The 18,237-nt window shown below is 38.3% G+C and overlaps 1 long non-coding RNA gene across 5 annotated transcripts in view; it reads left to right on the top strand.

Moving 5' to 3' along the window:
* The window catches only part of LOC102153920, a 122,312-nt gene that overhangs the window by 21,313 nt on the left and 82,762 nt on the right, over positions 1 to 18,237 (top strand). For 2 of the 5 annotated variants that reach the window (XR_005371201.1, XR_005371202.1), the window contains exon 2: positions 11,727 to 11,836. The exons of 1 other annotated variant lie outside the window; for it this stretch is intronic. This is a non-coding gene — a long non-coding RNA (uncharacterized LOC102153920). Of the gene's footprint in view, positions 1 to 11,726; positions 11,837 to 15,771; positions 15,971 to 18,237 lie in introns of all 5 variants that reach the window. 2 more of the 5 variants (XR_005371203.1, XR_005371206.1) reach the window with 2 other exon arrangements.

Here is an 18,237-nt window from a genome sequence, read left to right as displayed (position 1 = left end):
TCTATATCCATTTTATGAGTGGGGAATCTGAGGCCAAGAAAGTCTAAGAAGAATTTCCTAGGGTGCACAATAAAATATAGTTCCCTATCTATCACAAGTCACCACATATTCTAAATAGAGATGCTAAAAGCAACTACTTCTTCATTCTTACCTTCTTTGCCAATGAAAACCTCATTAGCAACTGTTCACATGCTTATAAGTATCAGTGCAGAAAGAAAGTTATGCCTTCATAAAAAAGAACCCAGAATGTCTATTTAGAACATAAGAACCAAAAAAAAAAAAAAAACCAACAAAAAAAAAACAGAACATAAGAACCAATGCGTAATAAAATAGGGTCATGTCACCAAAAATAAATTCTTAAAAAAAGTAAGAATTAAAAAGGCCAACCAATTAGTCATTAAGTTTAACACATTTTTTTTTTTTTTTTTAAGATTTTTAATTTATTTATTCATGAGAGACACACAGAAAGAGAGGCAGAGACACAGGCAGAGGGAGAAGCAGGCTCCATGCAAGGACGTGGGACCTGATCCCGGGACTCCAGGATCATTCCCTGGGCCGAAGGCAGGTGCCAAACTGCTGAGCCACCCAGGGATCCCTTAACACATTGTTATATAAATCTATGCAGCTATAGGAAGTTCACAGAGTAAGGTTCCTTAAAACTCTTAGAAAAGTTTAAATGTTAAGCCTGTCCAAAACTTGATTGCCTGAACAACATCCTTAAGTGCCCTATAATTTAAATAATTTTAAAAAATGCATAGATAAAAAAGAGACAAATGGAATATTTTATTGCAAACATTATAGCCTCTTGTGTCAACAGTTTCACATCTCTTGATGTTTAGGTAGTCTCAAGAGTGTGGGATGCAACTTGGAAATCAGTGCACTTTGAAGGCCCACTGGCCCGGTGAAGCAAGCACCAGGTGTATTTTATAAGACCACTTGACAGTTTTAATGTCCAACTAAGCATCAGGCTTTGGATCCAATTCAAATTCACACTTAGCCTTTACCTCTGGCAACCAAGTTCCAGATGCAATCCTCATTTATCACATCCCCCCCAAAGGAGGAGTTTTCAGATGCTATGGGCATGCATGATTATGTAATCTGAGATTTTGTTTGATTCAGCACAGTGCAAAAACAAAGACGGAATTTGAATTTTAATACTGTCATTTGAAAGAAAGGCATTTTGTTATGTGACCTCGAGGATAAATTCCTCCCAGAGAGGTAGAGGCTATCCCGCGTTAGGGGTTCAGTGCTAAAGACATTATTTCCTGTAAGGTGCAAAGCCGTTAGCAAATAATGTGTGGCTGTGCATTAATAAGCAATGCGAATAGCTCTGTAGTTTACCCCCTGGTGACTTACCTAGGACACATGGAGAGGGAAATGGTTTCTCAGAGTGGTAAAAGGTACCAAAATATTCTATTCTCTACATTTCACCAATTGGATATTCACTCAGTCTAACAAACATCTCTTTGGAATAACAATGTCATTTACTTTAATCAGAGAGGAACCTAGCTGAAATCATCTTCAGTGGAAAAGAGATTTAATTTAAAGGGAAAATTGAAGGAAATAGAAAAAAGGCCACAAAAGTGAGAGGAAAAGTATTCACAAATATATCTTTGATCTCTCAGATGCCAAAAATATATTTTTCTTCATATTAGGGCTTCCCTTGCTTCATGAAATTCTAGTAAATATGTCTTGGGAAGTTCTTGTACGTAGATTGAACTACTTAATCAAGGATTCGAGAAAACCAAGTTTGAAATGCTTTTTGTTGTTGTTGTTCACCTATAGTTTTATTTACTCCTTGACTTTAGACTGATTTAGGTTTCTCCAAGAGGTAGAATGAACATAAGTTACTGGAACTGCTTTTGATTAAACATAAGGAAGAATTTTTAAATCTTGGACTTTTCCATAATGATGCACTCGGTTCTCTGTGACTCAAAGTTTTCCAGCAGAGGCTGAGCAGCTAGTTGTCAGAGGGGTTAGATGTTAAGATCACTTAACTTCTAAGACTCAGGATTTTCCAATTATTTTATAAAACGAACAAAAAATGATGAGTCTTCTAAACACTCTTTCATTTCATTCAGTAGTAAAATGCATTCAAAACAAGCAGTTATTCCATTTGTAAAGAACCAAATCTTTGGATATGCTGGTCATACAAAATCAACTGTTTAATATTGTCTTGGCTCAGTTAGAAACATGAAAGCTCTTTGTGACTTAAATTTTAGTGTATACACTTCATGGGTTTTCAAATTATTCTGTTTAGAATAACTTTCTGGGCTGAGGATTATATAGGTCAGCCCTAGAGAGAGATGTGCTTCGCTAACCTGAAAGGATGAAGGAGCATCAGTGCTCCGAGGATATAAAAACCTATTCCTTGCTTAAGTTTTCATTTTCCGACAGGCTATAAATAGCTTCACTTAAGCAAAAGGAAGCATCCTAACTCATCTGTAGCAGATGAAGTCTTTAACACATTGCATCTGCTTTATTGGTCTGGTTATTTAGGTTCCGTTGTAGGCTGACATATGACAGAGTTCCCATTTAAATCTTAGAAGTAAAGAGCTTCAAAGGCAACCTTATTAAGGTTAATAGAATGAACTAACATGCCTGTGGTTGGGGAAAAGGTAATGAGACACACAGTAAATTGTTCACTAAATAGCTTGTCATCTGTGGGTCTGTGGTTGGAGTTCCACCAATGGATCATTCTGTTGTCTGTAATGAGCATGATTTAAAAAATATTAAGGTACTCAAATATATGATATCATTCTATCATTTGTTAACTAGCATTCTGAAGGTCTCTCTTAAGTAAACATTTTACTAAGTATGTTTTGTTAAACATATTACACAGATTGATGAGGTTATAGAAGTCATGTTTAAGCTCAAATGTCAATCATCAAACTTATAAAAAATACACAAAAATTTAGAATTAATTTGGGATGTTTTCAGTCTTTTGAAAAGCAAATAGATTGGCAAGTTTTAATTTGGTCTATTTGCTGTATTGTATTAAGGTAAAGCACATGTTTGGGGATGCCTGGGTGGCTCAGTGGTTGAGCATCTGCCTTCAGCTTCAGATTCCGGGGTCCTGGGATCGAGTCCCGCATCTGGCTCTTTGCAGGGAGCCTGCTTCTCCCTCTGCCTGTGTCTCTGCCTTTCTCGATGTGTGTCTCTCATGAATAAATAAATAAAATCTTTTTTAAAAAAGCACATGGCTGAAAAGAATCTTGAAATGTGGAATTAATCACTGCCTTCTGGAAAGAAGAAATGAAATATTTAACCATATCATTATTTTAACAACAGTACAAACCAATAAACACATACAGGAGCAAGTTGAAATTCTACAACTGAAAACATTTAAATAAATCACTTGGGTATTTCAACTGTAACTTTCTATATGGTTAGGTGGTCCGTTTTTTTTTTTTTTTTTTTTTATTTATGATAGTCACTCACACACAGAGAGAGGGGCAGAAACATAGGCAGAGGGAGAAGCAGGCTCCATGCACCGGGAGCCCGACGTGGGATTCGATTCCGGGTCTCCAGGATCGCGCCCTGGGCCAAAGGCAGGCGCCAAACTGCTGCGCCACCCAGGGATCCCCCGTTGTTTGTTTTTAACATCTTACCATTCAAACACTAATAAGCAGCCTGCTCATTCAACTACCTCACTAATTAATGAAGTTTATTAGTTTCACTTGCAAGCATTTTGTCCAGGCAAGTTAGCACTGTGCCACCATTAATAGTACCCTAGAAAGATAAAGATTGGATCTTGGAAAACCAATCTTTGAGATTGAAGTGCAATCTGAAAATAGTATTATTACTTAATAATGCAAGATGAATCCATCATAATTTTGTATTTGTGGTCTTCAAGGGAATACCTGCTTAGTTCCTAATTAGAAGTTCCTAATTAGTGAAGCAAAGTGAAAACAGAAAGAGTACAAAAAACTAAGATTGTTATTCAATCTCATAAAACATGTAGAAATAAAGGAAGTAAATATAATGATTACTAACTCAGAAAAGTCAAAGAATATATCTAGAAAAAGTGTGAAAAGAAGGTGTGAGAAGAAGGCAAATGGTTATAGAAGTTACTTAAAGAGAAACATGACTTTTCTCAATACCAAGAATCAAATACAGAGATATGAATAGAGCAATTGTTTCATTGTTGTCTTCATTGCTAGGTTTTGAGCTACAAGGAGAAAATCTATTATGTGTTAGAAATGAACTTGTAATCTGGTAAAGCATCCCATGGACCTCAAGACAAAAAAGTATTGCTTACGGGTGTATAATTGTAACATTTCATGAACACAATTATTTGACCATGAATTTCCATGTGGGGAGTATGATTTACTCTCAGCCAGTATGTAAACTTATCCAAAACGCAATAGCAAGTTTAGTTATTCTCAATGGAAGTTAGTGTGTTGGGCTTTTTTGTTTTTTTGTCCCTCTGCATTTGTGAAAACATTCCAGAAAATATTTCCTTCATTTACTTCTATCCTTGTGCTACCTCTCTTGCCTTGTTGAGGTCTCTACTGTCAGCAGAAAGCCAAGAATTTTTTTTTTGGGGTGGGGGGGGGAGTTTCCTCTAATCTTGCCTATCAACAAATATTTACTGGGATATCTACAACATAGAAGGTACTGGATTTTTGGTGCTATGAACTCATAATTAATAATAAAGATAGTCCATCTTAGGTGCTAAATGAGTGGAATATGCCTGGAGAGAGAGACCACAGTAGGTTGGGTACAGAGCCATAGAAAACATCCCTGGGAAGATACCAAGGAAATTGGCAATCGGTTTCCTATAGGAGGGAAACTAGGAATTTGAAATAGGAAGGAGATTTACACTTTTCACTTATATCCTTTTGTATGGTTTTAAATATTTACTTGTGCTCATATAACTTTTTAAATCGATTTTTTTTTTCTAGTGGTAGTATACAGCTAGATTGTGAAGATCACTGAATTCCAAGCTAAGGAGTTCCAATTTTTCTCTGCAAGCTCTGGGGACCAAAGATAATGTTGATGTGTTTCATATTAGAAAAAAATAATTGTGCTGCAATTCTGGAAATACTGGAGCAATGAAAAATTAAATGAAAATGCATAATGTATCAGGCATTTTATGGAATAACTTTCTTTACTTTCCGGATTACTGATATGGTGCACTTAAAATTTTTTGAAAGCACCTTTATTGAGATATAATTCACACACCATACAATTTACCCATTTACAGTGTACAATTTCAATGGTTTTTCATGTAGTCACAGTTATGTACAACTATCACTACAATCGATTTTAGAACATTGAATTGCCACGGGGTGCCTGGCTGGCTCATTTGGTAGAGCATGTGACTATTGATCTTGGGGGTCATGGGTTCAAGCCCCACACTGGGGATAGAGATTACTTAAAGAAATAAAGTCTTAAAAAAAAAATCCATTGCATTACCTCAAAAATAAACCCTGTACTCTTTAACTACCTCTTTTCTTTCTCCCATGACACCCCCAACACCAAGCAAGCATTTGAGCTGTAAGCAACTACTTCCTGTCTTACAGATTCCCCTCTTCTGGAACTTCATATGAATGAAATTTTGTAGTATGTGGACTTCTACAACTGGCTGCTTTTACATCTCATAATGTTTTTGAAGTTCATTGGTGTTGCACCACATATCAGTACATTTGTCCCTTTTATGGCCAAATTAAAAAAAAATCCCCTGTTGTATGGATATACTACATTTTGTTTTATTTGTCAGTTGATGGATATTTGTGTTAGTGCCACTTTTTGGCTGTTATGAATAATGCTACTATAGTAATTCATGCACAAGTTTTTACGGAGATGTATTTTAATTTCTTTTGGATATATACCGAAGAGTGAAAATGCCAGGTCATGTGGTAACCTTATGTTAAATTTTTTGAGGAATTGTCAAATTGTTTTCTAAAGCAGCTGTACCATTTTGCATTCCTACCAGTAGTGTATGAGGGTTCTGATTTCTCTGCATGTTTGCCATCACCTGTTTATTATCTTTTTGATTCTAACCATGCTTGTGGGTGTGATGTGGTATCTCATTGTAGTTTTGATTTGAAGTTCCTTGATGACTAAAGATTTTGAGATCTTTTCATGTGGTTGTTGGTCATTTGTATATCTTCCTTGGAGAAATGTCTATTCAACCCCTTTGCCCATTTTGAAAATTTGATTGCTGTCTCTTTTTGTTGAGTTGTAAGTTCTTTACATATTATGGGTATGCCTCCCTTATGATATATGACATACAGATGTTTTCCTCCATTCTGTGTGCTATCACTCTCTTCATGGCATCCTTTAAAGCACAAAACTTTTTAGTTTGACAATACCAAAATTATATATTTTTATCTTTTGTTGCTCATTCTTTTAATGTCATGTCTGAAAATCCTTTGCCAAATCTGAGGTCATGAAGATTTACCCTCCTGTTTTATTCTTAAGAGTTTTATACGTTAAGCACTTACATTTAGGTCTTTGATCTATTTTGAGTTTATTTTTGCTTATGGTGTAAGAAGGATCTAATTTATTCTTCTTTTTTTTCCTTTGCATGTGATTACCACTCATGCCAACATCATTATGTTGAAAAGACTGAATTATTTCTTCATTAAGTGGTCTAGGCATTCTTGTTGAAAATCAGTTGGCAACAGTGTGTCTGATTTTTTTTTTTTTTCTGACTTTCAATTCCATTTCATTGGTTTATATGTCTGTCCTTGATTCAGGACCTTACCATCTTGATTACTGTTGCTTTGTTGTAAGTTTTGAATTTAGGAAGTCTGAGCTCTCCTACTTTATTCTTCTTTTTAAAGATTGTTTTGGCTATTCTGTGTCCCTTGTAATTCCACATGTATTATAGAATCAGTTGGTCAATATCTATGAAAAATTCAGCTGGGATTCTGACAGAGATTGCATGGAATCTGTAGATCAGGTTAGGGAGTATTGATATTTTTATTTATTTATATCTTTAATTTTAATCATGCTTTATAATTTTCAGAGTATAAGTTCAGCACTACTTTTGTTAAATTTATTACTAAGCATTTTATTCCTTCTGATGTTATTGTAAATGGAATTGTTTTTTCTTAATTTCATTTTTGGATTGTTCACTGCAAGTGTATAGTAACACAATTGGTTTTCTGTAACCTTGCAAAATTTACTTCTTATTCTAATAATTTACACTGTACTCTTGACATAAAAGAATAAAACCAAGAAGTATTTATCTATTTGAAGATGCTTGTATGGGAAGAAGGAGTCATGGCCACAACAATTATGTCAAAATCTGTCTTTTTGGTTTATGTCTTTTTCCTACCTGTCCAGAGATGGTGTCTAAATTGTCAGTTCCCTAATATATAACCAAACATGTAAGGGTTAACTCAACTCATAGCAGACACCTGACTCTTCTGTATCTAGATTAAGGACAGTTGGTTGCTAAAAAATATGAAAGAAAAATGAAGGAAAAAAAGAAATACTAAATATATAAACCTTAATTTTTAACATTACTATATCCTTTGCCTCTCTGTCTGTCACAAATGGAGAAAATCCTGAAGCAAGTTATACTTCCCAGCCAGGACTTATTTCCAGAGAGGAAAATGCTGGCTAATTTTAGTTAGCTTACTAGTTGTTATTCACTTTGTAATATTGGATTGCTTATTATTCCTTACTAGGAAGATTGAGAATGAAAAATTAGATCATCTCTAAGGTTATTTGTACATAAATTTCTCAACATCATTTCTATTCTCCCAGTTTCTTCATGTGCAAATATCTGCCAATAGGATACACAGGAAATCATAGCTCTATTCCAGGTACATACTTGTAGTTTTAAATAGTTTTTTTTCCCCCCACTTGATTCTCTTTTCATTTTTTTATTCATATTGTGATATTGTGGCTTGCCAAAAATGATTTTTGTTTCAATGTCTTATTTTTGTATTTGGTTGTAATTTCTTGGTGAAAGTGTTTATCTGTCCTCCCTTCTTCTTTAATTAAGGCTTAGAAATCAACTTTAATCCTTTAAAAATATTGTTGATCAAATTTACAAGCAGTTATATAATTCCATCTGTAGTAGTTAGATTCATTTTTTTTGGATAAAGAGGTCTGTGAAAAGACCATTTTTCTTCTGGATTCTTAAAAGCTTCACTAAATTGGTGATATTCAAGTGAATTAAGTACAGAACAGTATCCCAAATTACCACCTCTATTCTCACTTTTTTTAAATGGGAGAAGGTCCGAGTGTGAGCTGAGCCATCAGAAGCTGTAGAAAGCAATATTCAAAACAGAAATTCTGAAAAAAACTATCTTTAAAAAAATGAACAAAATTAACCCATGAAGAACTCTTTACAGGAGTAATGGCAGGTGTCATCATGTCCTCCCTCCTCTCTCCTCAAATATTCAGGAAATGAAAACTAGAGAGTGATAGATGCTTGCCATTGAGGTATTTTTGTTTCACTGCTGAACTTTTATGCAAAAAAAAAAAAAAAAAAAAGCCCATCTTGAGTTTTCCACAATGCATGATAATGTAATGAGTGAAATATTAGTTTTAGTTAGTTATTACATAAACAGAAAAAACAAATAACTAATCAACGCAAGTTTCCAGAAAGCTGAAGTATTATAAAAATATGAAGACATTCATGACTTGTTTTCCCTCAGTCTTCCAACGAAAGACTTTTTCCCAAGCTTTGGGAAAAAGTGAGTTTTCTGTGTTTTTAGAAAAGGAAATAGGCAGGTGGGTCAGATCCCATTCCTTTTTTTTTTTTTTTTTTCCTATTCCTTGACCAAAGCAAAATTGGAGACAGCCAACTCTTCCTGACTGCTTTGTCAGCGCAGTCAGCAGCAAATTTAATAGTCTGGGGGTGGGGGCCTGGGGGCAGGGGATGGAGGCCTGGGGAGGTGCAAGCACAAGGCAGCCCCTTCTATGCATCAGCTAGTTCCACACTCCAGCTATAGCCTTGGGAACAGGAGAAATCCCAAACAGATGCGTTTTCTAAAGGTAAGGGAGAAAGTAAAAACTGAACCTGCTAAAAAAGAGATAAAAATAAAAAGTACATCTGTGTATTTCTAAGGTAATACTGAAAATTTCATTAGCAAATTTGAATTTAAGGACTTCAGGGCAGGCTCCTGATATGATTTTATTTTATTTTTCAGTGACTTTATGCAAATTTATCCCCTAGTTGTTTTTCTTTTTTAGCTTTATTGTTCCTCCTGTCCAATAAGTGCCATAAACTAAAGCTAATGTGTGTGTGTGTGTATATATACCTGCATATGAGTGTGAATAAGATAAGTTGACACGCTATTCAGTTTTCAGTTAAGCATTTAGCCAAACTTTGTGACCTCCTATGCACCAGGCTGGGGAAATTCTGGGAGGAGTCTGTTCTAGAAAAAGTTCAGACATCAGAGGTGGCATCTTTGGATTGGAACCATAACTTCACATCTGCTATTCCTGTGTCCTTAAAAAGAAGGTTGTGGGTTTTTTGTTTTGTTTTGTTTTGTTTTGTTTTTAACAGATAAAAAGAAACTGCCATAAATATTTGCTCGCAGATAAGCACTGAGAAGGCCTTTGATGTGGGAGCTTCCCCTCTGGCCCTGAGTAGAAGGAAAACTTGTGTATGCACAACAGGAGGTGGAGTCCACTGGGAATGAAGGACCAGACTATGTGGTCTCCAGATCCCTCCTTCCAGAAAGAGAGAACATATTGTGAGAAACCAAAGAGTACTATTACTCAGTGTATTAATTCTTTCAGGCTGCTGTAACAACATACCACAGACTGGATGGCTTAAATAACAGAAATTGATTTCCTTGCAGTTCTGTTGGCCGGAAGTCCTGGTGAGGTCTCCCTTCTTGGTCTGCAAACAGGTCTCTTCTCATTGGGGTCTCACAGGGTCTCTTTTTCTGTGTGCCTGACTTCCTGGTATCTCTTTTTCTTCTTCTAAGGATATCAATCCTATTGGTTGAGAGCCCAACCTATATGACCTCATTTAACCTTAATTTTCTTCTTAAGGACACCATCATCAAATTCAAAGCACATGGTAGGTTAGGGCTCTATTCCGTGAACACAATTCAGTCTACAAAATTCAGGAAAGCCATTTGTTCTATACTAACAGGTACATGATGAACTGTAACTTGGCGATTATTATTTACCCATGGTTTTTCCCCACCAGTCTCATTCATGCTTATAGACATCACTGCAGACCACAGACACACAGCTTTGGCTTAGTACCTAGTCTCTACTTATCAACGTTATACAAGATTTTCTGACATTCATAATGCAGGGCTAGGGATCGATAATTTATTTTTCCAGGATAATATTTTTCCTTTTTTGTACAAATCTGGTTGGATCAGAATAACAATGACAACGATAATATTTATTGCATACCAAGGACTGTGCTTATTTCATTTCCTTAACTTCTTCACCATACAGAGGAAGAGATAAGCTTTGAGCCTTAGTGACTCGCCTAAGGACTCAGAGCTAGTAAATTCCATGCTGTCGGACTCAAAATCCAGAGCTCTTACCCTCTATCCAGTGGAAATGTAACACAGCGACAAGATTCTGAGAGTCGTGACAAATCTCTACCTTTATCTCGCCGCTGGATATTCAGCCTGTTTAATCTTAGAGCTAGATTTTCAAGCCTATCCCGGGATAGGGCCTCACGCCTATACATCATTAAAATATTTTATGGAAATATTTATTTCTAGTATGCCTACCGCTGCTCATTGGTAAGCCCTCCCTTCCCTGTCTGTCACCACATTGTCCGTCAAGGGCTAGGAAGGTGAATAAAACACAGTTCCTGGGAGAAAACTCAAAATGTAATTGAGAGATAGATGTACCCAATTATTCAAAATACATCATGATCAACAGGGTACGTTATAGAGTCATTCAAACTGTTGTGGTAGCATAGAAAAAAAATAGCTAGAAATGCCCAGAGAGAACATGAACTAGTTTATTGTGGGGTGACTTTGAGGCATAAATGGAAGGTAAGTAAGTTTGCCAGGCAAGGCCAAAGGTTTTCAGGTTGGGGCAGAGCATGTTTTTCCTTGTGGTATTTATGTTCAGCTGTGGTTTTTGTTCTGTAACATTTTCAAAAAGCAATAATATATCTGGGAGGGGAGCCCCCCTCCCCTCCCAGCCAGCACTGGTGTTTCCTGTCCTGCGGAGATGTCCTCCAGGTGAAAATAAGGTGTCAGGTACTTGCTAACTAAACAGCCTGGCCAACTCAGGATTACCGAAATTGGATATGCAGTGATCACAGTCCACTGAGCACTTTTATTTGAAGCACGTATAAACTGATAAACATCCAAAATGAAAGTATTCTAATGAAATTATTGTACCAACAATGTGATTCGAAGTCAAATCAGAATGCCTCCTGCTGCTGCCACTCCTTGTGGGGGGAAGCAAAATATTCACCCACCTAAGCATGAAAGCTCTCTCTTTATTCAGTGTCCTCCCTACTCACATCCCATCAGTCTGAGCTCTATCAGGACCCAGTTTATTTTACAAATGAGGAATTTTGTTTCAAACACCTAATCCTGCATCACCTCTAGCACAGAAAATAATCCTACTTTCGAGGTCATGGATTTCCTACTTTCTGACAGCCTGGCACAAGCCCCTTAGCCACTCTTAACCTGGGTCAATAGATCTCTCTTTCTCTCTCCATCTATTTTTGTCCGTTCTTTCTCTAGTCTTGAAGTGCAAGGTATCAGTCTTTTGATAATGACATCTTTTCTACCTGTGCTCTGGTCCTCTCCCCACTCCAGGCTCTCATACAGCTTTCCTGCCACTCTGCAATTTGCCAGCTTCCTGCTGAGAAAGCAGAGCCACTGGTGCCTGGTGCCTGGAAGCAAGCAGCAGGGGATCAGATAACTAGGTGACTTTAACTCTCTCTCATTCTCCTTGTCCCCCCAGTAAACATGTGTCTATGGCCATCTGGTGGCCTGGTCCCTCTGTAACGGTCCCAGATGTGCAAAGGGATAAGGGAACTTAAATCTGATGGTGAATCAGAAACCAGGGGAGTCGAGGGGTCAAGGTAAAGGTCAAAGTGAACGGTGGAGAATGAGAATTGGGGATACTTCCATGGGAATTAATATGGAAAATTTACAGAAGGAAAAAGATCCAATAAAAAGAATCAATTTAAAAGGCAAATATCAAAGGTCCATGAAATATCTGCTGAGAAATACGCTTGTGGTTTTAGCTCTGTGATGATCTAAGTAGAAAATATAAAGGTCAACAGTTAAACAGGCACCCTAAGATGCAAAGAAAGAAACAGGAGTAAGGCCAGCTGATTACGGCGTTGCATTGCAGAAGAAGCCACGCAGGGCAGAGAGCTGACGCTTCCAATGTGACCATGGAGCTAGGTGCCTGGAGCACTGGTTCCTACACCTGGCTGATCATCAGAATCATCTGAGGAGCTTATAAAAACTGTGTAATGTGTCCCTTCCCTTGACCTATTTAATCTGAGTCTCTAGATGTGACGTCCAGAAGGACAGATGTGTGTGTACATTATAATCTGTTTGTCCCCTCAATCTTGGAAAGCATCTCAGGTGATTCAGAGAGCCAGTAATTTGGGGGTTGAGTGTCATGCAATCTTTTTGGTGAGCCAAGGAGATAGGTTAAGGAGGAGGATAAGGCTTGCTTCTTGGTAATGAGAGACCTGGGTAGGAGGCTGCAGAGCCAGGTTTTTGGAGGTGTGACGTGAACTTTCTGCATCACTGGTGTGGTGGCTGAGGCCATAATGGAGCGAGAAGGCTCACTGAAGCTCTCAGCCCGTGGGGTCCCATCTGCTGTGTGGAATGTACTCAGTCACTCTATCCACTGTTCCGCTTTGCTGGCTTCGGGCTCTGCCTAGAGACTAGTTACAGCCGATCAGTTTTTTAACAGAAGGTTCCATTAGACTGACCAGCCTTTACAGATAAATCCTGGGACATGGAATGCTTATGAGAAACCGTATGGTTTATTATCATGGGGAATAGTTTGTCAAGACACATTTTCGTTCTAAGGGGAAGCACGCTGTAAGAGGTGAGAGTCTGGGCTGGGAAGTCAGTCTCCTCCTGAGTGTGGTTCCTGGCTCCACCTTTTTGCTGCTGTGTGACCTTAGGCATGTTCTATAAACTCCATTTGCCTCAGATTCCTTAGATGTAAAATGAGGATTATGCTACTATCTACTTCATGAATTGGTATGAGGATTAAATGAGAAAAATGCATGTAAAGAGCTTAGACTAGTGCCGAGGGACATGTTATGTGCTCAATAAGGAAATGCGTATTTCTTGAAGAATTTTCTAATATATTTCTTAATGCACAGTGGCAAATTGAAGGGCCAGGGTGATTACATAGCCTAGGATCACATATTCGGTAAGTGGTCGATTTAAGTACTTGAAGCCTGCGCTCTTCTCGTTGCTCAGTAGCAAACCTTAGCCACAGGACATGAAGAATCATAAGTCAGTCCAATGCACAATGGACTGAAGAAGCAACGACGGCACCTGGATAGAACTGGAAAGGATGAATCACAAAACTTAGTGCAGCTAGGTACCCTCTGGAACAATTCAGAAGTCCAAGAAGATGAAAATGCCAGACAACGCTGCACTTAAAATGGAAACTCCTCAGAGTTACTGGTTCTTGGAAGAAGAAGCAGAACTTGCAAACCCTTTCAAATATGGAAAAGACAAATAGTGGAAGAACTGATAAAGCATCAATTTGAAATTCCCGGCAAACAAAGGGTTTTACAAGAATGGAGAAGGAGGGGTGGCTGGTGGCTGTTGGTTAACTGTCTGACTCTTGATTTGGCTCAGGTCATGATGTCAGGGTCCTGGGATGGAGCCCCTCAGCGGGGAGTCTGCTTGAGATTCTCTCCCAGTCTCTCTGCCCCCTCCCCAGCACCGCACAAGTGTGCACGCTCTCTCTCTCTAAAAAAAAAAAAAAAAAAAATGGTAAAAAATCACAATATACCACTTTGCTTTGTAGTAAACAGCACTCCGTATTTGTAGTGATGTAACCATGGCTTACTGATTTCACCTAAAGTGTGATGCCACTATGCTAGGAGGAGGCGGAGGGGGAGATGGACATAGTGTAAATGAATTACATCCTCATCCACAGCACAAAAGCACTAGATGGTGCATAAAGTGGAAAAAATAAGAGATATTAATATAAGCATATTATGTTGAGTAGGAAGACAATGACAAGAAGAAAGATATTCAGTGTCAAAAATGTTTGCTCTTGGGAAAGAAGAGGATGAGCATGTTGGGGGCAAAGGGTTTGTTTTTCTTTTTTCTTTTTTTTTTTTTTAAAGATTTTATTTATTTATTCATGATAGTCACACAGAGAGAGAGAGAGGCAGAGACATAGGCAGAGGGAGAAGCAGGCTCCATGCAGGGAGCCCGATGTGGGATTCGATCCCGGGTCTCCAGGATCGCGCCCTGGGCCAAAGGCAGATGCCAAACCGCTGTGCCACCCAGGGATCCCAAAGGGTTTGTTTTTCATTAAAAACTCCTGAGTTAATATTTTTTTCCCTAAATCATGTTGTGTTTTAAAAATATTCATCAAAATATAGTACCCATTAAAAATAGTGTTTCTTGTTTTCCAAGGATCCAGAACAATTAGCTTGCTTCACTGATGGGAAGATTCAGTTTTGTCTCACCCTCTTTGTAAGATTCTATGAGATTTTGTTGTTGTTGTTGTTGTTGTTGTTGTTGTTGTTATTTTCCAATATGGCACTGGTTTAATCTAGAGAAATAGGAAAGAATTATGTGGTGGGGAGAGAGCAAGTTTGGGTTTAGAGGAGCGGATGGATGGAGAAGTCTCAGGCCGAGAGCATGGGGGAGTGGGGATTGGCAGATCCCATATTCCCCAGAACAGCAAACATCAAAGAATATATATACTAGTAATCGTATATATAATGATAGGTTTTACCATGTACCACACACTGTTCCAAGTGCTTTACATGTAAAATCTTGAATCCTCACAACTCTATGAGGTCATGTACAACGATTTCTTTTTTTAAAGATTTTATTTATTCATGAGAGACACACAGAGAGAAGGACAGAGACACAGGTAGAGGAAGAAGCAGGCTCCCTATGGGGAGCCCGATGTGGGATTCGATCCCAGGACCCCAGTATTATGATATGAGCCAAAGGCAGATACCACTGAGCCACCCAGGCACCCCTCATGTACAATGATTATCTCCATTTACAAAAGGCAACAACTGAGTTGGAGGGAGATGAGATAATTTTCTCAAGATTACATGGCTACCAAGTGGCAGGATCAAAATCTGAACCCACACCCTCTGGTTTCAAGTTGAGCTCTTAGGCTCTACCGTACAGCACTTGGGAGTGCACACATACATCTCCGTTTGGGGGATGAGAGGCACAATGTAGGAGAGCTCACCAGAGTGGGTGTGGGGTGTGGACGGTTAGGCTGGGGAGGCTGCTTGCTCCTGCATACTGGTTTTAGCTGGCTGGAATGCCATGCGCTCAACTCAGTTTCTAAAATGATGTGGGAAAACTACAAGTGTAGTGAACACCCCATTGTGTTAAGGTGATGACAAAGGATCTCTCCTTGACCAAACTTTGGTCAGGCTCCTTTGAGTAAGCCTGACCTTGGGCTTCCATCTCTACCACGTGGAATCCAATTTAAGGGAGAATCCATCCCCGACTTCTTCCTTCACTAGATTCCCGCTTGTCTATGCTGTGTACTCAAGTCTATACTCATTCTGCACTCAAGTGACCCCCTGTCCCCCACCTTTGAACAGATCCTGAATCAAATCTGTTTTTCGTGCTTTTACTAATGCCCAGCTCTGGTTTCCTCACACAGTGATCAAACTGCTGGCATCTCTGGGTGGCCATGCGATTAGGTGATTGTTGCAAGAATTTCTACACGGTATCTCCAAGGTCTTTACTCATTGGATCAAGCAGCTCTGGAAATGAAAGTTCCCCCAGGAACAGCACAGCAGGCTTGTTTAAGCAACGAGAGCCAAATGGGCTGAAGTTGATAAAGCAGGAATAAGAATAAGGTGATGGTGACATATATAGGAGACTATGCTCATATGGTTCAGCTGCCACTTGACTATTTTAAACATTTAAAATATTCTGTTCTCAATCAAAAGATTTGATAACCCAATTTGGAGCAAGTCTAATGCAAACATCTATGATGTGAATGGAAAATACCCAAGGAACTACTTGGGGAAATTTCTCTTTGATGATTTTTTTTTTTTTTTTTTTTGGAAAGAAATGAATATTTATTTAGATCCTGCTATATATTTTGTCATTTATTCCAGATAATTGGAATAAAAAAAAAAAAAGTCCCCTCTTCCTAGAAACCAATGTTTAGTTGGTGGAACAAATAAATAATTCCTTGTAATACAACACATTTATCACAGAACCATAGATAAGCTATTTTAAAACACAAAATAAAGCTGTTTGCTAGATTCTATAAATTATATGAGGCCTTCCTAATGGATATGTTCTTGAGCTATATTTATTAAGCCTTCCTTCATAGAGAGGAAGAATGTTTTATTTATTTATTTTTTCTTTTTTTTTTTTATTGGTGTTCAATTTACTAACATACAGAATAACACCCAGTGCCCGTCACCCATTCACTCCCACCCCCCGCCCTCCTCCCCTTCTACCACCCCTAGTTCGTTTCCCAGAGTTAGCAGTCTTTACGTTCTGTCTCCCTTTCTGATATTTCCCACCCATTTCTTCTCCCTTCCCTTATTTTCCCTTTCACTATTATTTATATTCCCCAAATGAATGAGAACATATAATGTTTGTCCTTCTCCGACTGACTTACTTCACTCAGCATAATACCCTCCAGTTCCATCCACGTTGAAGCAAATGGTGGGTATTTGTCATTTCTAATAGCTGAGTAATATTCCATTGTATACATAAACCACATCTTCTTTATCCATTCATCTTTCGTTGGACACCGAGGCTCCTTCCACAGTTTGGCTATAGTGGCCATTGCTGCTAGAAACATCGGGGTGCAGGTGTCCCGGCGTTTCATTGCATTTGTATCTTTGGGGTAAATCCCCAACAGTGCAATTGCTGGGTCGTAGGGCAGGTCTATTTTTAACTCTTTGAGGAACCTCCACACAGTTTTCCAGAGTGGCTGCACCAGTTCACATTCCCACCAACAGTGTAAGAGCGTTCCCTTTTCTCCGCATCCTCTCCAACATTTGTTGTTTCCTGCCTTGTTAATTTTCCCCATTCTCACTGGTGTGAGGTGGTATCTCATTGTAGTTTTGATTTGTATTTCCCTGATGGCAAGTGATGCAGAGCATTTTCTCATATGCATGTTGGCCATGTCTATGTCATCCTCTGTGAGATTTCTGTTCATGTCTTTTGCCCATTTCATGATTGGATTGTTTGTTTCTTTGGTGTTGAGTTTAATAAGTTCTTTATAGATCTTGGAAACTAGCCCTTTATCTGATATGTCATTTGCAAATATCTTCTCCCATTCTGTAGGTTGTCTTTGAGTTTTGTTGACTGTATCCTTTGCTGTGCAAAAGCTTCTTATCTTGATGAAGTCCCAATAGTTCATTTTTGCTTTTGTTTCTTTTGCCTTCGTGGATGTATCTTGCAAGAAGTTACTATGGCCGAGTTCAAAAAGGGTGTTGCCTGTGTTCTTCTCTAGGATTTTGATGGAATCTTGTCTCACATTTAGATCTTTCATCCATTTTGAGTTTATCTTTGTGTATGGTGAAAGAGAGTGGTCTAGTTTCATTCTTCTGCATGTGGATGTCCAATTTTCCCAGCACCATTTATTGAAGAGACTGTCTTTCTTCCAATGGATAGTCTTTCCTCCTTTATCGAATATTAGTTGCCCATAAAGTTCAGGGTCCACTTCTGGATTCTCTATTCTGTTCCACTGATCTATGTGTCTGTTTTTGTGCCAGTACCACACTGTCTTGATGACCACAGCTTTGTAGTACAACCTGAAATCTGGCATTGTGATGCCCCCAGATATGGTTTTCTTTTTTAAAATTCCCCTGGCTATTCGGGGTCTTTTCTGATTCCACACAAATCTTAAAATAATTTGTTCTAACTCTCTGAAGAAAGTCCATGGTATTTTGATAGGGATTGCATTAAACGTGTATATTGCCCTGGGTAACATTGACATTTTCACAATATTAATTCTGCCAATCCATGAGCATGGAATATTTTTCCATCTCTTTGTGTCTTCCTCAATTTCTTTCAGAAGTGTTCTATAGTTTTGAGGGTATAGATCCTTTACATCTTTGGTGAGGTTTATTCCTAGGTATCTTATGCTTTTGGGTGC

Source organism: Canis lupus, chromosome 16, assembly GCF_011100685.1.
Source record: "Canis lupus familiaris isolate Mischka breed German Shepherd chromosome 16, alternate assembly UU_Cfam_GSD_1.0, whole genome shotgun sequence".
In the NCBI taxonomy this organism is placed as follows: Eukaryota; Metazoa; Chordata; class Mammalia; order Carnivora; family Canidae; genus Canis; species Canis lupus.
The sequence above is the reverse complement of the archived record's forward strand: the minus strand, read 5'-3'. Positions and strand labels throughout refer to the sequence as shown.